General features: G+C 42.6%; 1 protein-coding gene across 1 annotated transcript in view; it reads left to right on the top strand.

The window, feature by feature from the left end:
- LOC131566527 (sphingosine-1-phosphate transporter SPNS2-like) overlaps nucleotides 1-19,589 on the top strand; it is a 134,504-nt gene that overhangs the window by 63,285 nt on the left and 51,630 nt on the right. The gene's annotated exons all lie outside the window — the stretch shown is intronic.

Below are 19,589 nucleotides of genomic sequence, written 5' to 3'. Positions count from 1 at the left end.
AGCATGGTGATCACGCCTAAAGAATGACAACCAGGGGCTAAACCTCTCCACCCTTCTCCATCCTGCCCACCCACATGCTCTTCAGTTTTTAAAAAAAGAGAGTTTCCACTTAAAGCAGGCAGTGGTACTGATGTCAGTGTGGCTTTCACCAGGATTGGTTGTTGCTGCATTTCTAAAGCAAGATGCATATGGCCAAAAGTGGAAGCCTTTAACTCAGGAAATTGTTCTGGGTTACCCTTGGCCAAGAAGCACCTTTTCCAGAGAAAGAATGTGTCTCATCTAAAATAAAGAGGGAATTTTTTTTGTTTTCTCTTTAATTTTTTTCTTTAAATGTTTCTCATAACATTCTGCAAAAGCAGCTTTGATCAGAGCCCAAAGACAGAAGCATTTTAGAGAGAGCCAGTGACCTTCTTATGAACACTTCCTGTGTTGCAGACATATATTTATGCTTAGGTTCTCATTGATCTCCCTGCAACTGGGTCCCACAGCTGGAAGTGGGAGAGCACTGGAACTGGACTGATGTTTTCAGAGTTGAATTTCAGTTGAAGGATTTGGGGCTTATTAGCTGAAGTAGTTCAGGGATTAATATAAATGGTTATTTGTACACAGGGGCTCAGAGTGGCAGTAGCAAATGTTTGGAATCCAAGCCCCAATGTTTTGGGAGTCATAAGAGAGACAAGATCAAAATAGCCAGACCTGTATTAAGTCATCCTGGATATGCATCAGTACTAACTCTGGACCCCAAAGACCATCTTGACAAAAACCACCCTAATACTTAGAAAAATCCCCTGTCCTGATTGTCCTGTAGTCCTCAACTCCAGCAGAAGACTGAGCTATCAATCCAGAGTTCTCATGCCCAGCTCCTGTCACTGGCTCAGGAGGCAATGGAAGATGTTGCAGCTGCTGTAAGGATGTTCTCTACCCAGTGGCTGCAGCACTGAGCAAGGTCCTGAGAATAATCCAGCTTCCCATGTTATCCCTGCCACTTTGGTGCCCATGTTGGAGCCCTGAGCCCTAATTGGGAAGACATGCCGCTGGAGAAGCGAAGGGAGAGGACCCATCCTCTGATCAGCATCGAACTCTGATTTATTGATCCACCAAGCACATTTTATAACAGTGTTAATTAAGTTCATACATATTGCAAAACCCGAGCTCATCATAGGTTACAGATTAAACATTAACCCCTCCTTTTGTTTTCAATACCTGTGGTTTGTTATTGAAACCAAGGTTTATTTTCACACCGTGTTATGAAAGTTCTCAAGGCCTCCATGTTTGTCAACTTTTGCTTTCCCATACCAGCCAAGGACAGAATGTTTACCTGTTATGAAAAAACAGCCTGAGAACTTTGTTGTTTACAGAAACAAGAATTTGCTCTTCACAGCTGCCTTTTCCATCAGCTGTATATGATTATGGCATGTCTGAACAAAACTCTATAAGCCATTTCTGAGCAAAATTCTCCAACATCCCACATTGAACAAGGTGAATTCCTGACATGCTAAAAGGGTCAGAGAAGAGCTTTTTCTATTTTTTTTTTTTTTTTTTTAATGTAGGCATTTTTCCTGATCTTTGTTGTCTAGGATTCATTTGAGGAGTAAAATGTTGCTTTTTCTATCAACATTTTTTTTTTCCTTTTAAGACAGTATATGTATTTGTTGGGAAGGAGGACAGAGAGCTGAAATATCAAAAACTCTTTGCTGGCACAAATAAAAGCAGTAGTAAAACATCTGTGAGTAGAGAAGCTGTCACATGCAAGTTGACATGAGAACACAGGGCTGGAAGGAGCAAGTTGACACAGGAGAACTCCTTTATGTGGCAGCACCAAAAATCCTGAATTAGGTGAGAAAGAGCAGCCTTTCAGGAGGAATAGCAGAATCCCCGTCCTCAGGGATTGCCTTTCTTCACATTTTGATGGGGCCTAGTGCCTCATGCATCCTGTCACTGTGTAATTAAATAGAATGCACAGCACACAGCTCAAACCTGGAGTGCAAATGGAAAGAGACAGCTTAACAAAGGCCAAAAGCAGCTACAGAGCTGGTGAACTCTGAAGGCACCCAGTTTGTGAAGCTCTTTGGTAGTGTGTCAGTTCCTGGCTAAAATTTGAACACCTAAAGGAAGCCATGAAAAATGCTGCTTTTTGAGTCAATGATTAGATTATTGAACAAACAAATTTACAGAGAGAGACATGTTCATTCTTATTTGTCCTACTGTCCTGCCACAACTCCATCTGCTGAGCATGATGCCCTGTGGTCTGGGATGTCCCTGGGGTCAGCTGTGTCCCCACAATTCCTGTGTCCCCCCAGTTCCTGTGTCCCCCAGCCCTTCTCTGGGGGCTGAAGAGCAGAACAGACCTTGACTCTGTCTAACCCTTGCTCAGCAATGAAAACATCCCTGTGTTATCAGCTCTGTTTTCAGCACAAATCTAAAACATGGTCCCATAGCAGCTACTGGGAAGAAAATTAACTCTGTCCCAGCCAAAAATTAACCCAAATTAACTCTGTCCCAGCACAAAAGAATTGGAGTGCAGTAAAGCTCATCTAAGATACTGTCTAAATGCTATTTTATTCTGCTTGGGTTAAAAAAAGTAACTGAAAATCAGCAGATAAATCAGGAATTGGATACATGTGCCATGCAGACAGTTGTTAGAGAGCTCTGCCTTTTTAAAATATCATTAGTTATTTATTATCAAGTATCTCTGGGTTCCTATAATGGAATAATGTCTGTCAAATAAATGAAGAATTGATGTCTTATCTGCTGGTAGGTTCTAAATAATTAGATAATAGGCTCTCACAATGCAAAAGAAAATCAGGCCAAAATCTGAGGGTAGTTCCAGTGCATACAGGGGGTGATAGAAAACAGCAATGCATGAATTCCACACATAGCAAAATACAAACAGAACAGTTCGTGCTTAAAAGTTTGGTTATTGTTCATGAGAGCTTAAATTAATTTTGAAAGAAATAAGAGTAAGAAACCAAATAAATACTGTATCACAGATTGATTCCATAAATACACCTGTTTCCATGGATAAAAATATCTAATGATAAATTTAACTAAAGAAAATCATCAGAAGTAGTAAGACTGAGATAACATTGATAAGCTCACTTTTTAGTGTTGTTTGATGATTTATGTTAGTCCAGAATTTCTCTATAGAAAGATAAGACATGAGGCCTCCTCTGCTTTGGTACTTGCACATTTCTGCTCTATAGCACTGTTTAGCACTTTAAAATAAAAGTTCCATTAAGAAACCATTAACAAACTTGTTCAATAATATAAAATCAGGTAAAGTTGGTACATATTTAGACATATCTCTAAATTAACTCCATTTATAGAAGCTTCAATAAATAATGGGTGTGTCTTAATTTTTGTTTTCTAATCACCAACACCTGCTTAGAGATTTTCTCCCTTTAAACCTGACTTTATATCAGGTCTGCACCTACCAGCACAACTTTCACCTGCAAAACCGTTTCTTGTGTTGTTTTTGGCTTTTGCCAGGCATTTGGGGAAACACTTGCTGGTTGTTGGTTCATGAGCTGTAATAAATCAACAACAAATCAGTAGGGTTTTGTGTGGCATAGAGTCATATCCCAAAGTAATGAACCAAGGGCACAATCTTCATAGAGTTTCTTCACCCAGATGTGTTTCCAACCACACAAAAAGCTAAATATATGTTTGTATTCCTCTGTATCAATATAAACTCTGATTTAATAAGTAACCAGTTTATTTCCCTAGGCAGCATTTCCATGAGCACAGTGCCTGATTGCCTGTGGTTGGTGATCACCCTGAGGTGGTTTATATTCCAGGATGTCATTGGGAAGGGTCTGTAATTCCAACTGCACCATTTCTCTCTTTCTGAACAGCTTAATATGACCCAAACTGGTTGTCAGGAGTGATCATCAGGAGAGTTATCAGGAGAGTTTGTTTCTGGCTGCTTGGATATCCACATCCATTAGTCATGATAAATGTTCTCAGCTGGTTTGTCTGAGCAGCAGATTGTCTTAGGTGAGCCCTGGGGTTGGTGCTAAACTTCCAGCCCCTCTCAGCAGATCCCTCTGGGACATCAGGATCCCTCTCCCCTATGGGGACACACCTCTATCTTAAAGCAAGAAAGAGCTTGGAGATGAAAATTTGCAGACTGTTCTCTAGTCTTCTGAAATACTGCTGTGTCCATGTAAATATCTTGTATAAAGCATAATTCTGTATAAAAGGCATGCTGGCTTACAAATGAACCAAGGCTTCTGCTCCCCCAGGCTGGGAGTCCAGCAGTGCCTCAAGCACCCAGGGCAGGCTGTGCTAATGGGGGTTGGTGGAGACACCAGCCAGAAAATTGGGAAATGGAAAAGCAAAGCATTGACAAATTAAACCAGGAATGTGCTTTTGAATTCTCCAGTTCTTGGTAAATATTTCTGTTAAGACTTTGATATAGCTGACAAGATAAAACCTTTTTGCTCCCACTGCAATTTACCTCTGGATAGGTATTTCTCTTAGTGTTGTTTTCTTTTTCTTTTATTTTGATTTATTTCTGGAAGAGGAAGCAAATTGTCCACGGTGGAGTTGCAGTTAGTTTGCAGTGCTTGCTCAAGTCCTGTCTTTCAGACTTGCCAGATGTATTTTTATTTCCAAACTTGTCTTTCAAGGAGTTTCTAAAAGAGAAGCAACTTGTGTGCAGTATGGAACAAATGGTTAGCTGGGTTAATTTTAAAAACATAAATATAATCCAGCCACCCCCTACACATGATGATTCACTATAGGAAAAAAAAAGGATTTAGTTTTAAGTGCTCCAGCAGAAGTTGTAATGTAAAACATACAGCTCCTGTGCCTGTGGTTCCACTGTGCTAGATAAATACACAGCCTGAAAAACATAAACAAACAAAACTAAAATCCCCAAGCCAACATTTTATATGTAAGGAGACTGAATGCTGTCTTTGAAGCCCCCATGAATTACTGGGATGTTTATATCCTACTGTTCCAGCCTGTTATTTTTGAGCAGAACTCTCTTGTAGAGAAAAGGCAGAAGGGATTCTCCCAGCAGCTTTGGGCACTCAGCTGTGTGTGCATCCAGTCCCTGCCATCACAGGCAGTTCCAGCAGCCCTGTGGCTGTCACACAGGTGATGCTGGAGTGACCAAAGAGGGGCATGGCCACAGCTCCTGGCTGGCTCTGCTGTGTTTGCCAGCTCTGATGGGGCACAGGAGCCCTGCAGGTGAGCAACTGCGTTTGGTATTTGGATTTCTGCACACTTGGCCTTTGCTAGACTGCTCAGGAGAAATGCTGCCTGCTGTGGGCTCTGGTACCAGCATCAGGTGGGTGCTGGTGCTCTCTGTGTGGGGGGTGTCAGCTTCCAAATCCCTCTGAGCTGCACTTCTGCCCCTTTGTGCTGCCCCAGATACCCTCAGCCTCCTGCATGGCCTCTGCTCTCTAAGATGAGATGTGGCAATCCCTGCATCTCCTCTCCTTCCAGCTGTCAGAGCTCCCTCTCCCCACAGGGCACTGGTGCCAGGTGCAGGAGGTGCTGGGCTGGGCTTGGGTGGCTCAGGAGTCCCAGTGAGAGAGGGAAAGGATAAGGGCTCTCATCTCTGCTCTACCCTGCAGAGTGGAATTGTGTATGGACTGATTCTGCCCCACTGCCCCTCTCTTGCATGTCTGACAGGAGGTAATTTAAAGAGAGATAGTTCCCACAGCTCCTTTTAGAATTATAGAATTGTTAAGGATGGAAAAGACCTCTGAGATCATGGAGTCCAGCCATTAACCCAGCATCACCATGTGGAAATTGAAAGGCACCATTTCTTTAACCCCTCACCAGCAAGAAGGCACCTGCTGTTCCTTCCACGTGCTTTTGTGAGTTTCACTATCTCACACCTTTTAATATGGATTATATGACGTGTACTGTAGGAAAAAAATACACTATTGCTTATTCCTTTAATAATGGAGCACTGACTGAGCTGGTCTTAAGATGTTCTGGGTATCTTAAGATGTTCCAGGTATCTGTGCTATCATCTTCAGCACAGCTGATTCCAATACTGTATTTGGAGTACTTGTATTGGAGAAACTGTTTTTCTCTAAGAACATCTTCTCTTGCACATACAACTGCAATGATTTGAACTCTTCAATCTTGGGTCCTCACTGTTCCCTCAGATTTTGCTAATCAAGGATGGAAGCATTGGGAAAAGATTTATATAAATGAAATAGTTGTAGAGTGCAGAATTACTGTCATGTGTTTGTCTCCTGGTCATTTTATGTTCTTACCTTGTCCCTTTGTACCTGTCACTCTTCCAAGGGAAACTATAAATGAAAACTAGATTAAGGTGTTCTCAGAGCATCAGACCCAAAAAAGCCAATCTGTGAGAGCAGGCAGCTTTTCAAAGGTGTTATCAGAAATTGAAGTGTATTTTCTGCTCAGTGCTGGGGTTTTTCCATCCAGTATCTGTGTCCATGTACCTGTGAAGCATTTGGGAAGAGTTATTGAAAACACAGCTGGTGATGGCTGCCAGGGGAGAGACACAGCACAGATCCAAAGCCTACTCAGAAAGCTTATCCCTGTGATGGGGAAAATGAACTTCAAGTAACTATCATAAGGAATATCTCTACCACACATTGTGTTTCCCATCTGCAGGGTGTCTGGAACAGGAATGGTTTTGCTCTCCCTTCTGGGACCTGAGAGCAATCAAGATGCACCCCCCAGGTCCCACCCTCCCCAGGTGGGGTCAGTCTGGCCCCATGTCCTATTCAAATTTCTCAAATCACCCCAGCTGTGGGCAGCTGTGTGTCCACAAATGTGCTTCCTGCACCTCTTTTTAGGTCATTAATTGGTCTGAAATCACACAATATCTGAATCAAGCACTGTGGATATGAAAGAAGAGATGTTTCCATTGCTTGGCATCAGAACTCACTCAGTGTGTGCTGCAGCAGAGGCTCAGTTTCTGTGTGATCCCAGCTCAGTTTCTTGCACTGAGGTGTCAGAGCTGCCCCTCAGAGCTCAGGCATTTTCTGGAGCAGGTGAGCAGAGGTTTGTGCTGGGAGAGCCCCCAGGAACAGGCTCAGAGCTCAGTGCTGGTGTGCACAGGGTCTCAGTGAGGGCCCTCTGTGATTGCCTGTCCTGTTTCAGAGCACTCTTTGTCATCTGGGTTACTGGAAGATGTTGAAACCATTATCACAGGCTCTGTGATTGTGGCTCTGATTCAGCTCCTTCTTTAGAAGTCAGTGGGAACCTTTTGTGTGTCTGTGGCAATTGAGTCAGACCCTGCATCAACACGCATTTGGTGCTGTTTCACTGGATCATGGAAATGCTTAGAGACAGCAGCATGGTGCATTAAAGAGTTTTGCAGGCCAAAGACCTTTACAGGTTTGTCCCATTTTTTTACAGAAAGCTGAATTTATAGTATCTGGGTTGAAGAGTAGGAAAGTTCATTTGCTGTGTCAGCTGATGGATGGTGTGGAAGCAATGTAACATTCCACCTGTCCTGCTTTTGTTGTGCCTGAGCAGGAAATCTCACCTGGGCCAGTTATTTGCTGAGGAGGCAGAGGGAAGAAGGCATGATTGTTTTATTTCCAGGCTGTGTGTGTCTTGGAAACATTCCTTCTTCTTGTGCTGTCTGTTAAAATGTATATTCTGCTTGTCATGCTGCAGCAGAGGCCTAACCCCAGGGCATGCTGATGGAACACAAATAATGTCTTATTTCTTAACTCTGTGTAAGTGGAAATCTCTATAATGCTTTAGCATTATGTTTTATAAATAATTATGACAGTATCTTAAGCTCAACCTTGTTCAAAACATTGAAGGAATGGAAGAAATGGAAAATGCTCTTAAATAGATTGGGGTTTAATCAGTTGGTGTGGGAAAAAAAAAAGTAGTAGTGCTGCATGTGAGTTTCCAAGCAAATATTAAAATATAAGGGAATTGTTAAATTTCCTATCAGCCTGGCAGGATCCTTGCAATAGTGCTGTGGCCTGAGGGACACAACATCATTCCTGGTGTGGGGTCCATGGCTGCATGCTGGGGGATGCCTGGCTTGGTCAGACCAGTTCAGAAGGCAAAGCAAGTCACTGCTGCAGTGCCTGGGTGGTCCTGTCATTTTGGGAATTAGTTCCCAACTAGCTGAGTATTGAATTGAGGGTACAGAGAGGGTGCCAAGCTGGTGGTGTAGATAGAATGTGTGCCTTCATGATCCACTGGGATGCTCAGATATGGTTCTGGAGAAATGTTTCCATTTTTGAAGGCTGTAAACTGATGTGTGTTCAGCATGGATAAATGTGAGGCAGCTTGTGGATGGCGTTCTTGGAGCTGATGCCTTGGGAGGGAGCACAGTGCTTCAGCAGAGCTTGGTTAATGATGCCTCACAAAGAAAACAATCCGTTCATCCCAGGTTAGGCTCATTAGGAGGCCTGGAAACAAACCTAAACTTTCTGTTAGCAGGATGGTTCTTGAAGGTTGTGTGTATTGTCCTGAAAAACAGGATGCAGGAGAGAGAGAATGTGTTATTCAGGCTCTGCCTTCTGTTCAGATGCTAAAGTATGGATTTGAGCCTTTCTTTGTCTGCCTGCTGATCCAAATGCATCAGTCACTCCTTGGGAAGTGTAAGTGCTGCCTCAATGGCCACACAGCCTTGGCCTCCTGGGTTGTGCATAAACGCTGAGAAAAGGACCATTATGTTCTAAGTCATGTGCAAATAGTGGGAAAAAGGGAAATGTTTTACAGTACAAGGTGCTAAATTAGTCTTTTGAAGTGTTGACATTTCTTTTAAATGTATAAAGTTCCCAGGCTACACAAAACACTGCATTTGCAATTCAGATAAGTCAAATTAGAGTACTAATCTCAGTCCTCCTTAATAGATTTTGAGCTGGAAATCCCTGGCAGTGGTGATGATCATCAAATCTGAAAACATGAGTGATGAAGCCTCATGAGAAGACAGTCACAAAACATCCAAATGTGTTTAGTGTGGTTTAATAGGCTGTCATTTTGTCAGATAGGCTGGATTTAAAGAATGAAATTAAGCTACAGCACGACAAAACCTTGTCAATTAATAACACTTCAAAAAGGAACATGACAACTGTTCAAGGAAGATCATGAATAAGAAGTAACTCCAAAGTAGAAGGAATTGGTAGGTGCACCACTTCCTCTCTGGAAATCTGATGCTAGAAGAGAGGCATCTCTCAGATATGGGCGAAACACACTGCAAGCTCAGCCTTCTGCAGAGTTCTTGGAGGCCTCTGGATCTTGATTGAGTCAGCAAGCCCAGGGAAGCGTGAAAACAGAAAGCAGGAGCAAAAATCAGAGTTTGGAATGATTTAAATGGTTCTTCAGCAAAGCTGCTGCAAGAGCTGACCTGCTGGTGTACTTGATTTTTAGCATATGCAAAGCAAAATATGCCAAGAATCAGCAGAACCAACAGTATTTGAAAAGTTGCAGGGACTGTAACTTTGTGTGAATTTAATTTAAACCTTGAGGGAGTCCCTTAAAATGTGTCCTTCGTGAACTCTCAAAACTTGAAAATGGGTCCAGTGCAGGCAAAGTTTTCACACCTGGGTGTCTCAGTCAGTTGGATGAAGCTTTTTTCAAAGGGTGCTGAGAAATCAGTTTCTGCAGTGGTTTCAGGGATAGGGACATGGGGTTGTGCTCTCCAAGAATCTCCAATCCAACCTGATGGATTTGACTAAATTTTTGCTGAAGAATTGGTCCAAACCAAAGAGTTTGAGCCAAGACAGCCCATCATGTTAAAGAGGCTGGGTCTCACACATTTCTGTAGGCGTCACTGGAGGGGCAGATGTTGTTAGTGAAAAGTACCAATGCCTCAGAATGTTTGTTCTGAAAAATCTGGCATCTCTTTATTGCTTGGATTTAGGGTTTGATTCATCTGTGGCCTGGACACAGTAATCCATTACTGCCTGTGAATATTCTTTGGTTCAGTGAATGCCTCCCCATATTCCAGCTGCATTTGGGAACCTGAGTCTGTCAGAAACCTTGCAGTGTTTCCACAGTTGCAAAAATATATTGTATTTTTTCCAGTCCCTATTTTAGTGATTATGGCTGTGTTTGCACATCTCAGGAAGGAAACTGTGATGGTGCCTAATGCCAGAGATATTGGAGGCAAGTGCTGGTGAGTGTGTCCCACCTGACAGATCTGGAACAAAATGCAGCCATTTGCTTCAGACCCAGAACTATCAATGTTCTTGGGGGAACACTTCTGGAAGATACATTCTGGTGTAATGGTTTTGTAACAGGGATAAATGACCACTATTTCAGCCATGTGAAGGGCCATGGACTCCTCTGGGCCTTACACCACAGCCAGGGATGAAAAGAAATGTTTTAACTCTGTCTTCTACCAGGCACTGGGAACATGAGGCTCTTTATAAACCCTGTGATTTATTTGAACATCAGCTTTTTTCTTTAAGGTCTATTTTACAGCAACATTGCATCTGCTGGATGGGGTTTGGTGTGTGAGTAACCTGGTACCTCCCTCCTAATTTCATCCCAGGTCCCTGTCATTAATCCAATATTAATGACCAAGAAACTAAACTGAGGAGAATGTAAATCCAATCATTTGCATGTTGTAGTATTTTTACCATGGGGAGATCAATTAAATGAAAAGCCCTTCAGTTAGGGAGCTGAAACTCTACTCAGTTTATTATCAGGACCTGGTGGTGCTGCTTCATCACCCAGTGTCTTGTAATTACACTCCCTAATGTCCCTAATGAGATGGAGAATGGGAACTGGGCTTGCTTCTTTTTTTTTTTTTTTTTTTGTTTTTTTTTTTTTTTTTTTTTTTTTTTGTGCTGCCCAAAAATAATAATAATGACTGAAAAGCAACAGAGGATTCCCTCAGGACTGCCACAGCTTTGGAGGGAGGAGAGTGATGGGAGCCTGGATTTCAGACACTGAAATTTTAGTGTTGAAAGGGATTTTCAAATTCAGCATTTGCAAATAGCTCAGAAAAACTTGCCACAGGTTTTTGTCCCTATGAAGCACAAAGCAACTCTGTGGAAGAAGAGCTGGGGGAGTCCTGCTACTTCCAGGATCCTTTGGGTTTGTTTTTTATCTCCAGAACACTTAACTGGGTGTTTTACCTTAGAGCCTCCCTGTGGGTTTGCAGTTGTTAAACACTTTAGTTGCTGATTGAAGGGTGTGATGAGTTGAAAAAGGAGTATCTTACTGTCTTTATTGGTTATTTTTATATACTAAATAATAATATAAATCTCATAAAATAGGGATGCTTTAATCAGCCAGAATCTTATATGCATTCCCAAATAAAACTTTCCACATTCTATTAAGTGTGCCTGAACAGGCTACCTGGGAGAACTAAAGCCATTAACAAATACTAGAGGCAATCAAAGCAAAGGTGAGTGGACTTTGCTTCATCTCTCTTGCTCATTTTTATATTTAAATATGTATTTTGATCTCTTTCTGCTTGCTGTAGTCTCTTTTCTCCTCTCAGGGCTCTGAGTAGCAGATGAATTTTCCCAAAAGGGAATTGCTCAAAGGTGAGGTGTTCAGAGCTGAGAATCAGTGAGACACTTAATGCATCCAAATGAGCTGAAGTTTGGAAGTGTTTGACAAAGTGTAAATGGATGCTGCAGAGGAATCAGACCTGCTTAGAGGCTGTTGTATAAGTCCATCCTAAATGCAAAGGGTTTCAGTATTGGCCCTTGAGGAAATGATTAATCAAATGCATTAAGGTTTCGGTAAATCAGAGCTTGCTGTTAAATTTTGGTGTGGTCTCATCTGTAACACAGTTATAACCTCCAGCCAGCCTGTGTGGAATGAATACATGTGAATAAAACTGATGTGAATGTGGGAATAAAACCTGTGAACACTTGAAGGAAGAAAGCCTGGGGCATTTGCACTTGAATTTTAGTGACCTGCTTGTGAGAGTTAGGGGAGGCTCTTTGGGTAAGAGAAGCATCCTTTGCCAGACATAAATATTTAAACTAGTATACTTTCTATGCCAAGCAGGCTTAAGGGAAACGGAGTGAAGAAAAACCTGGCTGGTGTGAACGTGGCAGAGACACAGCAAATGTGAGATGGTGTCTGCCATATGGATTTAACTGAATTTAAATACTTTACCTTTGTCAAAGTGGCATCCTCACTCCAGAAGTGCTTCTGTCCCCATAGAGGCCATAGTGCTGCTTTGGTGTACATTGAAACCTGATGGGAGCTGTGAAGGTGCAGCCAGACTGCTCTCAAAGGTCCCCAGTGAAAAGATGAGGCAAGGGGCACAGACTAAAATACTGGAATTTTCACTTAAACATAAGAAGAAGCAATTTTTGTGGCTCTTCCATCTTTGGAGATACTCAAAGCTGAATTGGACATTATCCTGATCAGCCTTTTGTTGTTGGTCCTGCTGTGACCAGAGGACAGGGACCAGACTATCTCTGAAACTCCTCCCAGTCTCAGGTATTGTCTTATTCTCTGAGTGCTTGCAAAGGAGAAGAGCAGTTTAAAAATGGTGATGGAAGTTGCCATTCTCACTCTAGAAGTGCTTCTGTCCCCATAGAGGCCATAGTGCTGCTTTGGTGTACATTGATACCCGATGGGAGCTGTGAAGGTGCAGCCAGACTGCTCTCAAAGGTCCCCAGTGAAAAGATGAGGCAAGGGGCACAGAATAAGATATTGGAAATTTCACTTAAACATAAGAAGAGGCAATTTTTGAGGGTGGTCCAACACTGCAACAGGTTGTCCAGCCTGGCTGTGGCTCATCCATCTTTGGAGATACTCAAAATTCAGTTGGACATTCTGTTGTTGCTCCTGCTGTGACCAGGGGACAGGGACCAGACTATCTCCAAAACTCCTCCCAGTCCCAGTTATTCTCTTATTCTCTGAGTGCTTGCAAAGGAGAAGAGCAGTTTAAAAATGGTGATGGAAGATGGACTTAGCATCAAGGGTTCCATTTGAAGGGAGGAAACTGTAGAACTCAACTAGAATCCAGTGGTGATGGAAGTTCTGGGAAATGTTGTGTGCAGTAATGACTTACAAAGTGGTTGAGATGGTAGAGATGGGGAGTGAGAAGTAGGCATGGGTGAGAGATAACACACTCAATGAGGGAAGAAAAGAGGAGTGTAATAAACCCAATCATTTCCCTGCAGAGGATAAATGGCAGAAGAAGCAGCAGCTGCAGTGCCTCTGCCCTGGGTGCAGGACTCGGGGCTGATAAGGGGAGAACTCTTGGTGGAGGTGAGAAGGGTGGTTCATAATTAGATTTATCTGACAGGTAGCTCTAACATGAACTTCTCAGTGCACTGGTATCTCTACAGCAAACAGATAAACACTGATAACTGCCAGCATTGACTCAGAGCTGATAACCCATCAGCCTGTCTCCAACCAGTCTCCACCTGAGCATGTGCCCTGATGGTCCCTTTGTACCACCCAGAGACTGAGCATAACCCACTCCCTTTGGTTGTTGGAAATCCTGAAACCAGTGCTTAGCCACCCCCTGAACAGGGGAGGAAAGTACTGATCCACAAAACATCTCAGTGCACAGTTCTGCCCTCATGCTGGTTTGTATTTTTGTCTCTTGGCTGGCAACTCCCGTGAGGGATTAGGTAAGATTACTTGTCAATAAAGAAAAAGAAATTAATCTTCCTTTGTTCCTGCTCAAAGATCTCCCAGATGGTAGACATCAGATGGCCAAAATTTGGAATGAATATTCAGTTACTTAAAAATCTGGGCTGAACTTGACAGGAGGACATGTTCGTCAGGATTGGCATGGAACAAATTCACCAGTACTATGTAGTTCCTCTCTGTCTCTTTACAATATTTATTCTGCTTTTATTAGAGAAGAGTTAGAACCACTGATGTTTGAAAAGGTGAGGCATTAACTTTGAGTTTCATATCTAGATTTGACATACCATTCCCATCAAGTATTTGTGCCCAGAACTCATATCCAGTGATGGAAGCCAGGTGTCTTGGTTATATATATGCAAAATTCTTAAAGCTTTAGGGGTGCACAGTGCTGGAAGATGTATTTAAGCTTATCTGTTCTGCTGTGGCCTTTGTCATCCACCCAGGCACAGAATGGAATTTGAAACACCAACCTCATTGTTTAATGTCAGCTTGTCTCTCATGCTATGTCAGTGTCCTTGTTTGACTTAGAAACTCTCATATTGTTCAAGGTGAGCCCTCATTCCTGGGAGGGCTGTGAGAATTGGAGCTTTTCGTGTTTAAGCAAATATGTAATGTCATTCCAGTGCTCAGCTCTTCAGTGGCTCTCAGCTAATGAGCTGGAATTTGAGCTGTGACTGTGCAGGAGTCAATGCTCTTAGTCACCACCCCGATACTCAGAGCAGGTTCCTGGTTTGGTTTACCTCATAGTTAATGGTGCATCTTTTGGCAAAAGGTGTGGTGTGTCATCATGAACCATTTAAACCCTGCAGAGTGCTGGGGAACCTTACAGGGGCAGAGGAGGAAGTGATGTTTGCCTGGCCAGAAAATGCAGGGTCTGCTCCAGGAGGGCAAATTCTTGCCTGTGAGTGCAGCTGCCAAAGGGAGCCACTGTTGTGCAGCCCTTGAATCGATACCCTGTGGGCTTTACTTTGATCAAATGGCTCCTGCAGTGTCTCAGATTTATCCAGCTGATCACTTGTGCCTGCTGTGCTACCCTGACTGCCTAGTGCCAGGCTCAGCCAGCTGGAGAAATACAGGAGTGCAACTCAGGGAAATCAGGTCAGTCCCAATGCTTTCTCCTTGGTTTATTGTCATTTCACCACATTTTAGGCTCTGTGTGACAACCCCAGCTGCCTGTGGTAGGAATGGCTTCATGCACATCTTCTTTCAAAGGATGCAAGCCCTGATTCTATATTCTTGATTTTTGCATAATGTTTATAAAATAAAAGAAGGAAAATATGGCAAAACTCAGCTCAAAGAGGAATTTAATGGTACTGAGTCCTCTTTTACATCAGTTAATGCATTATCCACGGGAGTTATCAGCATTCTCTCATAGTGAAGGGTGCAGGTGCTGTAGCAGTATAAAAGATCCTTCTTTTAGACCATCAACAGCAGATTTAAACATGGTTTGCATTGGTGCTGTGCACACACAGGAGTTCATGACTCTGGAGTGTCTCTGTCTGTGGGATCTCCTCAGTCCATGTGCCCCTCAGCTGAAAGCAGCATGTGTTCAGCTTCTCTTGAGACCCTTACAAGCTATTCCACATTCAAATGCAAATACTTAATAAACAAAGCTTAAGGATCATATGATTCTTTAGACAGTAAATCTGGTGGCTCAGAGTTGTACACATATTTGGCAGATTATAGGTTTACCACTGGCAGATAATCTTTTAAAGACCCAGTGGCTTTACTCCTTTTGTTAGCTAATTAAAAAAGGAGAAAGAACTTCAAGCTGTAATTAGACCTCTTAAAGCACATATTACTCCCTGAATGGTCTATACAACTAGGATAAATGTATAATTAGGAGGTTTCACCAAACATGATTAAAGCCAGTCATGTGTCCTAGGCCATCAAACATTTATGTGTGCAGGAGATTGAGAGTAAAGTCACTATGAAGGTGTGAATAGAAACCACACTGTACATTTTATCTGTGGGATCTGATCTGCATAGAGGTCTTTTCTAACCTAAACAAGTCAATGGTTCTGTATTATAAATATTTAACTCCAACCATAAAAGCTTTTTTTCAGATGTAAATTTTGGAAGGATTGTCACATCCATAGCTTCTAGTGTTTGGTGACAGTAATGAGACCAGGTCCCTTGGACCCCATGATCTGTCACTCTTGCTGTCTGTGGCTTGCTGATAGTTTAAGAAATGTAGAAGTTGGTAGGTAGAATGTTCTATTCCTTATTGGCACATCCCCAAGGGATAAGGATTTGTATCCCTTCTGAAACTCATTTCTATTTTGAGGAATTGGGTTTCTTTTCCTTTATGGCTAGAGGCTGTTTTTCCTTCTATATATCTGAGACATGGGAAGAAGAGAGCACACCCATTGACCCTTTGTACCTCCCATTCACAGGTGTGAGTGCTTTCTCCATGCATTAATTTCTGGTGATGTCATCTCTTCAAGGGAAATTCCCAGCAAGGCTGTGGCAGTTCTGGGTCTCTGCAGCCAACATTCTTTCCATGTGTTGATGGTTTATTGTGTGCTGGAATCCTCACTGGCTTGTGTCTCACCAGCCACACAAGGTGGAGAAAGGGACTGGAGCCACACAACCTGCCTGCTGTGAGTTCCAGGAGGAAATTTTGCACCCTGACTTGCTCCTGGAACTGGTAGCAGGCAGGTTGTGTGGCCCAGGTGTCCCTCCCCAGTGGCACAGCCAGGGAGCTGCACCTTGGGCTGGCACACGGACAAGGAGGGGGATTGAGGCTATGAACTCTCCCAAAAAACCCTCTGCATCTCTCCAAAGCAGATGTTGGCAGCTCTCATGGAGGTGCAGACCATCTCTGATATGACTGCTTTCCAGAATTTAAGACAAATTAATTGTTTGCCCTAATAGCAGCTTGTTTCAAAAAAACTTCAGTTTCAGGCATTTCATTTCATAAAACACTGCTGATAAGTGTTGAGGTTGCTGGGCTTAACCTATGGGGAAGGAATTAGTTCAGGTCCTGAAAGCTGACTCAGATATTTTCAGTTTTCCTGCCAGAAACCTACTTGCACAGATGGACAAATTACAGCAGAGTTACCAAGTCATATAGAAAGAAACTGGCTTCTTCAATATATATCAATTTCTGCTTGGGGAACAGTGAAATTCAGTTAAAGTCTGAGCTGCCTGTTCTGCTTTTGAGCACTGGCAGAATTGAGCTGGTGTCAGCCCTTTTTCTTTCATTAAACTTCTGAGAACCCTGAGGTAGGACATAAATGGAAAAGCAGTGGGGGGAAAATCCAGAGCAGAGGAAATGGCAGAGGTGTCCTGCTCCAGCTGTGGAGGAGAACAGAGTTTCCCTCAGCATGTGGAATATCTGACTTTGCCACGTGTTTGTGCAGGTTGTCATGTCCTCATACACTTGGAGAGGAAAAGGGATGTTCATGGGTGTAAGTGTATAAATGTACACAAAAACAGCAGTTGTCTGTATTGCATGTGGAGTGGTTTTGGGACCAGTTTCTGAGTGGTTCATGGAACGCCTGTGGTCCAAATGAGCAGCAGCATAAGAATTTTAGAGTTGTTTTGTTGTTTGTATTTTTTTCTTCTTATATGGAAAACTAAAAGAGACGGCCTGTCATGGATGGGACCCCTTTTTGCCTTGGGGAGCTCCCCAGCTGTCCCTCTTCAGAGACAGCTAAAACAGAAGTTTTGAGTGACTGGTTAGAGATGGAAGATCAGGGCCCCAGCTCATTTTAGCAAAATAATTTTATCATATGAGTTCCAATAGGATCCATGCTAGCCAAAGATCCATAAGAACTGGTAAGAAGAGGAATTAGCTCTTTAATCCTAGATATAGAGCTCCAAAACCAGGCACAGTATAGAACCAACTATAAATAATTCCCTAAATTGTTTTAGATTTTTGTATGTTTAATCTAGTTATCACAACTAGATGGCTGGATGGTCTGTAGTCTTGAATATCTGATCTCAGAAGGGCAATACTATTCAGGTCTTTATGTGGATGATGTTTTTTAAGAATGCTTTTATTCCCAGATGAAGTAAAAATCTTATTACTTAAGTTTGAATACCACTGCTTCAAAAAACATAGTTTAAATATTAAACAGATATTTGGAGTGTGTCAGCATGGGATAAACCAAGGAGAGGGATTTGAGGAGGAACCGAGAGAGAAGAGTGGATATGACTTGTTGCAGATGATTTCATGGTATTGGGCATCTGATTCCATGGTATTGATGAAAATGAGTCACTCTACCACAAAAGGAATACTTGGCACAGCTTTCCTGCTTGGCACAAGGATTGTAAGAGGAACCTTCTCACAGGATTGTTTGGAGGAAATTCCTACCCAGTGCATTCACTGGGGGCAATACCAGCTGGTGAGCACAAAACTGTGACATTTTTCTGTAGGTATTTCCAATTTGAGGAACATCCAGTGCATTTACAAACTTGTCATTCTTCAATTGTAGGTGACACTACCCATTTCATCCCAGGCTGGTGACTACTTTGCCTGTCACCCTCTCTGGGATCCAGATCTTCCTCAGAAACCACAGCCAGCCTGCAGCTCCCTGCTTTCTAATTCTGCATGACTAAGCCTTTCAGCACGTTAGAAATACTGTTGCTCATTCAAAATACATTGGTTACCTATGCACCAATGACTGCCAGCATATTTCTGCAGTGGAGTGGTTGAGCATTGGGAAATTGACAGAAATTAAATCATTTGAGTCACAGTATTGCCCTTTCTGCTCACACCCACGCGTGTGAGTTACGTATGTGCAGCTTGTGGGAGATGCATGAATGTGAGCAGCACTGCACACACCCTGCCACCAAACAAGGAACTTGTATTCCTGCAGAAAATGCATATTGCTCCACAATTCACACCAAAATATGAGGAAGTGAAGAGTACCTGAAAGTATTTTGGTTTTTTGTGGCTGTTGGAATCCTCAAAATGTTCTTTTCAGCCAGGGATTACAGTGAGCAGAACAATGCAAACGTGTCAGTGGTAGATTTTGTCTGCTGATGGATGTATTTATGGCTAAGGCACATGGCTTGGAGTCTGCATGGCATTTTCCATGTTTGTGAATGAGACTTGGACTCTAGCTTGGCTTTGCTGTAGGGCACAAAATCAGTCATTTCCTTGTCTTTTTCCTATTTGAAGAAGGAGAATTGGTAATTGCTCATTTTTCCCAAACACTTTCATGGTTAAGGACACATCATAAGCATAGAATCACAGAGGAACTTAAAATTCATCCCACCCCACCCCCTGCCATGGCAGGGACACCTTCCCCAGGTTGCTCCAAGCTCCATCTAACCTTGCCTTAGACACTTCCAGGGATGGGGCAGCCACAGCTCCTCTGGGCACCCTGTGCCAGGGCCTCACCACCCTCACAGGGAAGAATTTCTTCTTAATATCTAATTTAAGCTTGCCTTCCTTCAGTGTAAATCCCTGCTGTTCTTCTCACAAATGATCTACAGAATAATGACAGCAAATTGAGGATTTATAGAGGTTAAATTTGTAGAAATAGATTTCCCTGTGCTTACAACTTTCTGCAGTGACTGCTTCATTTCTCTCCACGCAATTATTTCTGGGTGTAGCTCAAGCTGCTTAGATGGTTGAGAGTTTGCTTGTTCTCATGTATCTGGTATTCAGGCATCAAAGCATTGTGTCTTAGCCTGCACTCAGAAAACTGCAGGGGCAGTGAAAGAGCTTAGGTTGAAAATCAGGTCCTCACAGTTCATGAAAGTGTTGATTGAAATGGGTCATTAAAAATTTCTATTGGATAAGCAAATTCTTTTTGACCATTTTAGACTGAGTTGTGCTGAATGTGAAGTGTATCCTTGTGGCATTCACATTCTCTGAACAGAGAGAAGAAAGAGAAAACAATTCTTATCTTTACTTGCTGTTCCTGTTCTTTTTGCACATGTGGAATATTAGGAAGATTGTTTACCTGAAGTGATTTGTCAATTGGATTTTGCTGAGGATTGTTTTGTTTCCTTGGCCAGTTGGAAAAAACTCTGTCCTGACTGTCTGGAGACAGTCATGAGTTTTCTTTAGTACGTGTCTTAGT

The sequence above is a fragment of the Ammospiza caudacuta genome, chromosome 20 (genome assembly GCF_027887145.1).
Source record: "Ammospiza caudacuta isolate bAmmCau1 chromosome 20, bAmmCau1.pri, whole genome shotgun sequence".
Classification (NCBI taxonomy): Eukaryota; Metazoa; Chordata; class Aves; order Passeriformes; family Passerellidae; genus Ammospiza; species Ammospiza caudacuta.
Note: the sequence above shows the minus strand (reverse complement) of the source record. Positions and strands in the feature narration are given on the sequence as shown.